Genomic DNA, 8,108 nt, shown 5'->3' with positions numbered 1-8,108 from the left:
AAGTGGGTTTCTCCCAAAAGGTGTGTACAGCAAGGATGATTGTGGTAAACTAAAAATTAAATACTAATATCATACAAGACGCTCCAAGCAAAACACATATCATGTGGGGCGAATAAAAATATAACTCCAAGTAAAGTTACCGATAGACGAAGACGAAAGAGGGGATGCCTTCCGGGGCATCCCCAAGCTTAGGCTTTTGGTTATCCTTGAATATCTTGGGGTGCCATGGGCATCCCCGATCTTAGGCTCTTGCCACTCCTTATTCCATAGTCCATCAAATCTTTACCCAAAACTTGAAAACTTCACAATACAAAACTCAACAGGAAATCTCATAAGCTCCGTTAGTGCAAGAAAGAAAAACCACCACATAAGGTAATGTAATGAACCCATTATTTATTTATATTGGTGTTAAACCTACTGTATTACAACTTCTCTATGGTTCATACCCATCGATACTAGCCATAGATGCATCAAAATAAGCAAACAACACACGAAAAACAGAATCTGTCAAAAACAGAACAGTCTGTAGCAATCTGTAACTCTCGAATACTTCTGAACTCTAAAAATCCTGCGAAAATAGGAAGTCCTGGGAAATTTTCTATTGATATACAGCAAAAAGAATCAACGCAAAATCACGTTTCTTTGAATTACTAAAATTATTTTCGTGCGTGCAAAGTTTCTGTTTTTCAGCAGAATCAAATTAACTATCACCATAGGTTATCCTATAGGTTCTACTTGGCACCAAACACTAATTAAGACATGAAAACACATCTAAACAGAAGCTAGATGAAATATTTATTGAATAACAGCAAGGAAAAATATTGGGTTGTCTCCCAACAAGCGCTTTTCTTTAAAGCCTTTTAGCTAGGGCTAATGGTAACAGGAGGCGGGGGACACAATGTTTACCCAGGTTTGGGCCCTCTCTATGGAGGTAATACCCTACTTCCTGCTTGATTGATCTTGATGAATATGAGTATTACAAGAGTTGATCTACCACGAGATCGTAATGGATAAACCCTATAAGTCTAGCCTATGAGGTTATGATTGTTGTCCTACGGACTAAACCCTCCGGTTTATATAGACACTGGAGGGGGCTAGGGTTACACAAAGTCGGTTACAGAGAAGGGAATCTACATATCCGAATTTCCAAGCTTGCCTTCCATGCAAAGGAGAGTCCCATCCGGACACGGGACGAAGTCTTCTATCTTGTATCTTCATAGTCCAACAGTCCGGCCAAAGTATATAATCCGGCTGTCTGAGGACCCCTTAATCCAGGACTCCCTCAGTAGCCCCTGAACCAGGCTTCAACGATGATGAGTCCGCGCACAGATTGTCTTCGGGATTGCAAGGCGGGTTCCTCCTCCGAATACTTCAAAGTAGATTTGAACACAAGAATCGTGTCTGGCTCTGCAAAACAAGTTCCACACACAACCGTAGAGAGTATAACATTTCACGAGTCCAATCCGCTGACAATTTTGGTAGCACAACATTATGTCATCACCCAGCCATTATTTTGAATAGCTTTCTAGCCTGCCACTCCATGTTTCTTGAGGCGGTTTTTATTGGCACGTCTTATCAAAGCATAGATCGTGTCCCCATATTGCGGGATTTTCCTTAACACGGGCATGGGTAACCCAACCGTTCTGTTGGCATGTTTCCTTGGGAATAGGCATGTTTTAAGGCCGCGGAGGGAACATTTGATATTCGTCCCCTTTATAAAGGGGCTAAGGCATGTCCTTTTTCTTCCATGCTAGTTCTTTCCTCCACCTTCTACCTCAAGTTCCAACACTCAAGGGTCAATCCAGTCGCTTCGAGCCTCCAGCCATGTCCGGACCCAACCTTGAAGGCTCGTGGATGGCCTCTTCTGTCACGGAGGAGGATCTCTCAAAGCTCAGGGAGGGAAGATACCTGACAGCAGAAATCCTCCACAGGATTCCTGCTCAAGGGCAGGTTATTCCCACCCCCAGATGCAATGAGAGGGTTGTGTTCATCTCTCACTTCCTCCGAGGGCTTGGGTTTGCTCTCCATCCCTTTGTTCGAGGGCTTATGTTTTATTACGGGCTAGACTTCCATGATCTAGCTCCAGACTCCTTCCTTCATATATCAGCGTTCATCATCACGTGTGAGGCCTTCCTCCGGATTTCCCCACACTTCAGCTTATGGCTTAAAACCTTTATCGTGAATCCGAAGGTAATCGACGAGAAACAAGCAGAGTGCAGAGGCGCTTCAATAAGCAAACTTATCACTTCTCCTTGGCCAAAGGGCTCCTTCGCAGAATCTTCTGACTTATGGCAATGGGAGTGGTTTTACATTACCGAGCCCCGTGGTAAAAAGTGGGCAACTACACCACGTTTCGATCTGGCCCTCCTTTATAGCTCGCATCATGGATTAACAAGGGGCTGGACTTGGGGTCTGCTGATGAAGTGCAGATGTTGCAAAGTCGCATTCGGAGCCTTATTAAAAGGGACACCGTTCTCACCAATGCAATCCAAGTAATGCTAATCCACCGGATCCTTTCGTGCCAGCGATGTCCTCTTTGTATGTGGGAGTTCAATCTGGAAGGTCCACGGACCCTTCAACACTTCTCCGGCTCAATGCTCAGAGGGATGTGGAATTTATTCTTTGGTGCATGAAAATAGTTGCTGGATACTACAGAAGACCTCGGCCTCGACTGCAATCATCCGGATACTCCAGTAAGTACTTGACTCCCGAACACAGTTTAGTCAAATTACTCATAACAATGTACTGACAAAACTCTACTCGGCTAGGGCTGGCTAAATAAGGCGGAGAGAATTAGGTGTTCGGCTCCACTTACCGAAGACTCTACCGATCTGGTGTTAACAAGGATGCTGGCTCCGGCACCATATCAAGTGCCGGCGGGGGAAGATAAGGAGGAGAGTGAAGTGGCCCAAGGTGGCCTCCATTCTGGAGGCACACCAGGCAATTTGTCTGGGGAGATTGGAACTTCCACTTCCCAAGACGGAAGGGAAGGGCGAACTAACATCCCTTCTCCTCATGGGAAGAATAGGACCACCTCCGAAGACTCGAAAAGAGAAGCTTCTAAGCGGGGGAAGGTATCCCAGTCAGGGGGTGATGCTGACATGCAGTCACTCCATAAAGATAGGCCCTTAGCCGAATCGTAAGTGAACCAGGGTGTTTTAAACATATCTCGTTCTTTCCTGGTTGTAAGGGTAACATTTTAAACACATGTTTGCAGTCCGGCATGCAGCCCTCCTCAGCAGTCCTCCTCTTCAGGGGATCTTCTTCCAAAGATGATGGAGAGCGAGACGCCTCCACAGATCTCCTTGCCTGATAAGGCAGACGATGCCGAGGTGTCGTCCCGGAGGATCTTTTCGATCAACGAGTGGTGCAAGGGGCAGTCAAGACGGTGGCCGAAGGTAATACTTCGGCCGCCCAGGGTCCGGGGTGTGCGGCCCCTACAGGGAACAACAAAAGTCCCAGACTATCCAATGTCCGATGGACGACGCAACCTGTTCTGGATCCGGAGGCACCGGATACATTGATAGACATATTGCAACATGCCTCCGTCTCAGAGGAACATCGTACCTTAATGATTACGGTGGTTGAAAGGGTTCGGTCCGCGAAAAGCGGATTGAATGAAGCCTTTACGAGCCTACTAAGAGGCTTCGAGGTACGTAGTGTAATTTCAATTATATTATAATTGCAAATTGCACCTGTGTATAGATAGTAGCCCCTGAGACTCTGGTTGATATCCAAAGGGATGCGACCAGAGGATCAAAATATATGCCCAGGAAATGATCTGACTAATTGAAACACAGGTTGTTGCATCCGTGGCGACTGCCCAAGCTATAGAGGTAGCACATCTGAAGCAGAAAGTTGATGTGGCGGATGATGACATCACGCTTATTAACAGGCGGCTCGACGAGGCACATGGTATGTCTTTGGGGCATTCAGTACATGCTAGTATTATAAAATGAGCGTGATACTGAGAATTTGTATATGCATAATTGCAGATAGTGCCGCCGCAGTTGAAACCCTTTGGGCGGAACTTGCCCGGGCCAAGGAGCAGGCCAGGATGAGTAATGCGGCTGCCGAAAAGGTAGCCACCGAATTAAGAGCCGAGCAGACTGCTCGGCGTCAGTGCGAGGAGAGAATATCTATTATGGCACTTGAGCTGAAGGATGCCACTAGCCGATGCCAAGTTCTTGAGAAGGCCTTACAAGAGGCGAAGGAAGCCCGGTCTGAGTCTAGAGTAGCTCGGGAGGAGATCTGACAAGCTGGGGAGATCGCGGCTGGTAAGCCCTTTTTATTGCAAACTAAGTTTGGCGATCCGATGTATGCGCCGCTTAATCAACTATGGAGTTCTCCAGACGCCTTTATGGACCTGCCGAAGAGTGTTGCCGATGCGAATCAGTTTTTCCACGTGCAAGAAGGACATGTGACGGAAAAGCTATTTTGGTCGCAATTTGACACGCCAAAGCGTCCACTGTTGAACGAACAGATGGCCCAGTGGGCCGAGGTCCACAAGATGTCCGGTACTGCCATGAAGGACGTCATAGCCCGGCTGTGGCCAACTGACCCCATTCTGAATAGTTATTTCGGTTTGGTGTGGTAACTTGTTAATGCGGTGCCGCGTATCGACGCTGTGAAGCGGTCAATGTGCATAGATGGTGCACGGATGGCCCTTGCCAGCGGTCAATGTGCATAGATGGTGCACGGATGGCCCTTGCCCGTGTCAAGATGTACTGGGTGAAGATGAAGGCCACCGATATTGCAGCGCAGAGTCCACCCGAGCGCAAGGACCTTAACATGCCAGAACATTACTTTGAAGATGTCCTGGAGGGTGCCTGCTTGATAGAGGGTCAGTGCTCGAAAAATATTATGTTTGAGTAAAGTGTATCAAAATTGAAATAACAATAATATGATATATTTAAGGCTATGTTTTTATTCTTTTTGCCCAAAAAGTTTTGGTGCCTCCTGTGCGACCGTCTTTTATATATATATATAATCTGAAAGTTTGCAGTCGCTGGCTTCAGCCCCCTCACGTATAACACGGGGGTGTTCGAAAAAGCACTTGATCACACTTTACCCAACGTCTTGGTCCGTTAAGGAGGTGTTAGTGAGGTGAACTAGGCAATCAGACTATAGAGCTTTAACACTTTCACTTAGCCATAGGAGTTTGACGGTGGGGCTACTATATAGCCCCTGGTATGTCCGCGGTTATCTGAATATGGTGCGTGTACATACGTGACCAGAAGGACGGTCCTTCATTTAACACGGGGGGAATCGCGAAGATTCCGATGAGTCATCGAGTGGTTGACCAGCTCTGGTCGCATCATGACAGTCAGTTTTCGGTTTTCTCTACTAAGGTGCTCATCCGGACGAGCCAAGACACAATTGCAGTAGTTCTTCTCCCTTTACTACCCTAGCCGATATAGCGGAACGTAAGGTAGTAAGCACAAGAGACGCGCAACCCAACTATTGACCAAAGACATGGTTCGGAGCTGATGCATATAAGGCCAAACTCGCGACGCCAAATACTCCCTACAGGTGTCCGGACTTATCAATATACACTGGGCTGAATACAACCCCTGGTGATAGACCCTGGTATCAAGGCACGTATGGCAATCCGACGTGGGGAAAGAGCACAGGTGGTGAGAGCATAAATCTCAAAACACAATATGAACCAAGCTGCTTCTTTAACATCCACTTTAATACGGCGAGCCGTATACTTAGAGATAATGCCGACATCTTTCTTGGATATTTTATATGCCAGGAAAGTATGAAACAAAAAGAGATAAAAAAAGGTTTACACAGGGTCTTAAACTAAAGAAGAAACGTTAATGCGGGGCCCTGCTGCACGTCTGCACCTTTATCTCCGTTGTGAAGTGTCCTTGAAGGGTATAGTATGATGGCCATCTGTAAAAAGGAAAAAAACCAGGTAAAAGAATCTGGTGTGGCCATAAGTGTAACATCCCAAATTTCCAATTTGGAATATTATACATTAGGACATCATTGCATATCATATTGTAATGCACTTTTGGTTGATCCTAGAAATTCTAAGCAACTCAAGGACCCACGGAGAGAGTTGGGGATTTCGTTGTTTTCATATTTGAGTTTTTCTCAAATTTTGAAAAGGGGATCATTTGGTTTTAATTATTTTTCTCTTCGAATATTTTTTATATGAAAAATAAAAGAGAGGGGATAAAATGACTTCTCCAAAAATAAAGAAATATTGGAGGAAAAATATTAAAATCAAATAAGAATTTTATTTGAAGTTTTAATTCTATTTTATTTGAATTAGGAAAAAAATGCGTTTTTCAAAATTTCATTAGAGGCCCAAATAAATGTTCACTTTGTCCGCAATATTATTAGTGGACCGTGAAAATTTATTTTAGGATTTTTGGATTTCCGTTTAGTAATTCTTTTATTAGTTTTTCGACGTCGGGATTATTTTAAAAAAAGCTAACCGACCTAACCGGGCCGTGTCCGACCTGGACACTAGCCCGGCCGGCCCTTATAAGCCCGGGGGCCCAAACCCGCCGAAACCCTAGCCGGTAGCCCCGCCCCGCCTCGATCCGTGCACCGCACCGCCGCCGCCAGCCCGCGCTGCCACCGCCGCCGGAGCCGCCCTATGCCGCCGGAGCCCCGCCGCCGCCCCGTGCCGCCGCCGCACCGCCCGCCGCCGCTGGAGCCGCCCGTCCCGCCGCCCGCCGCCGCCGATCTCGACCTCGCCGGTGGTATAAATCGCCGCTGCAGTCGTACGGTTTTTTAAGAACCATTTGGTTTTTTTAGAACCCTAGATCTGTTATTTAGATCGGTTTGTTTTTTCAATTTAGTTAAATAGCGGACCTTTATCCGTACGGTCATTTTAACGAACACTGTTCGTCCGTTAGCCACAGACAGCGAATGTTCGTTCGTTAGTCTGTTTGTTGTGTTTTATTTTTCCTGGGTTTTTCCATGATTATTTTCGATCGTGATTTCTGCCGTGTTCTTCGTTTTAGTTTATCTTTTCGCTCGTTTATCCGTTTCAGGCGATTCAAGCGCCTAGATATTCGTCTCGAAACCCTATTTCTGTTTAACCAATTTGAACAAGATTTTGGTACTGTAAAATTTGACTTTAGTCTAGATTAGTAAACAGATCTTGTTTCTTTCGTAGTTTGAGTTTCGTTGCTCCGTTTGATTTGATTCTTTTTGCAAACTGGAGTTCTTCAGTTGAACTTTCTGGTTAGATCTTTTCTTATTTGATTTTTACCCGTGCTTCTAGTTGAGTGCTTATGTATGTTATTGTTTGTTTGCGATAGAATTCCCGGAGTGCGAAGCGTGCTACTACGAGTCTCTAGGTTTTGCGGATCATCAGCAAGGCAAGTAACACTTTGATCACACCTCTTTATTACCCAGTTTTTATGCATTAGTTACAAACCTCAAACATTGCATGGTTAGGATTTGAATAACATGTGGGTTTGGGAAGTAGATGATGAGGTAGAACCTATTGCCCTTTTATTACCAAACCTTTGGGAGTTACTCCTACGTATGCTCAGGATTGCTATGCTATGCTCGTAGACGTGGTTTGGGTGAGTGTATCCATGAAAGATGTGAGTATTGCTAATTAATGCTTAACTTAAGGTGGCTACTTAAATACACATCTGGGTGGATTGGTTGAGGCACCCTGGAGTACCCAGTGGTTATCAGGGCACCTGGAGAATCCAGTGTTGTCCGAGGATATCCCGGAGTACCCGTGTGATCATCCTATGGTTCGCCACCCAGGCTCAAAGGGATCATAAGATTATTCATGCTAGAAACTTCCGTGTGCATCCACAAGGCAATATGGGCTCTGGTATAGTTGAGTAAGTTTTGTGAGCTCTTGAAGAGGTTGACTAGCAGAAGTAGTGGGTTGTAGGTGGTATTGTCTACCCAGAGTAGAGAGTTAATGCTTGAGAAAGACTATGTCTCGATCCTCCGATCATGGATGTGTTCGAGTCTTGTGGGGAAAAGTGCACAAACCTCTTCAGAGTGTACAAACTAATCATGGTTAGCCGTGTCCCCGGTTATGGACATCTTGAGTATCTGGTTCTTGGATGATCAAGTTGATCTCATCACTCTAAATTAATTTGTTGGGTTTAACG

The sequence above is a fragment of the Triticum dicoccoides genome, chromosome 1B (assembly GCF_002162155.2).
Source record: "Triticum dicoccoides isolate Atlit2015 ecotype Zavitan chromosome 1B, WEW_v2.0, whole genome shotgun sequence".
NCBI lineage: Eukaryota > Viridiplantae > Streptophyta > Magnoliopsida > Poales > Poaceae > Triticum > Triticum dicoccoides.
This window is presented reverse-complemented; position numbering follows the sequence as displayed.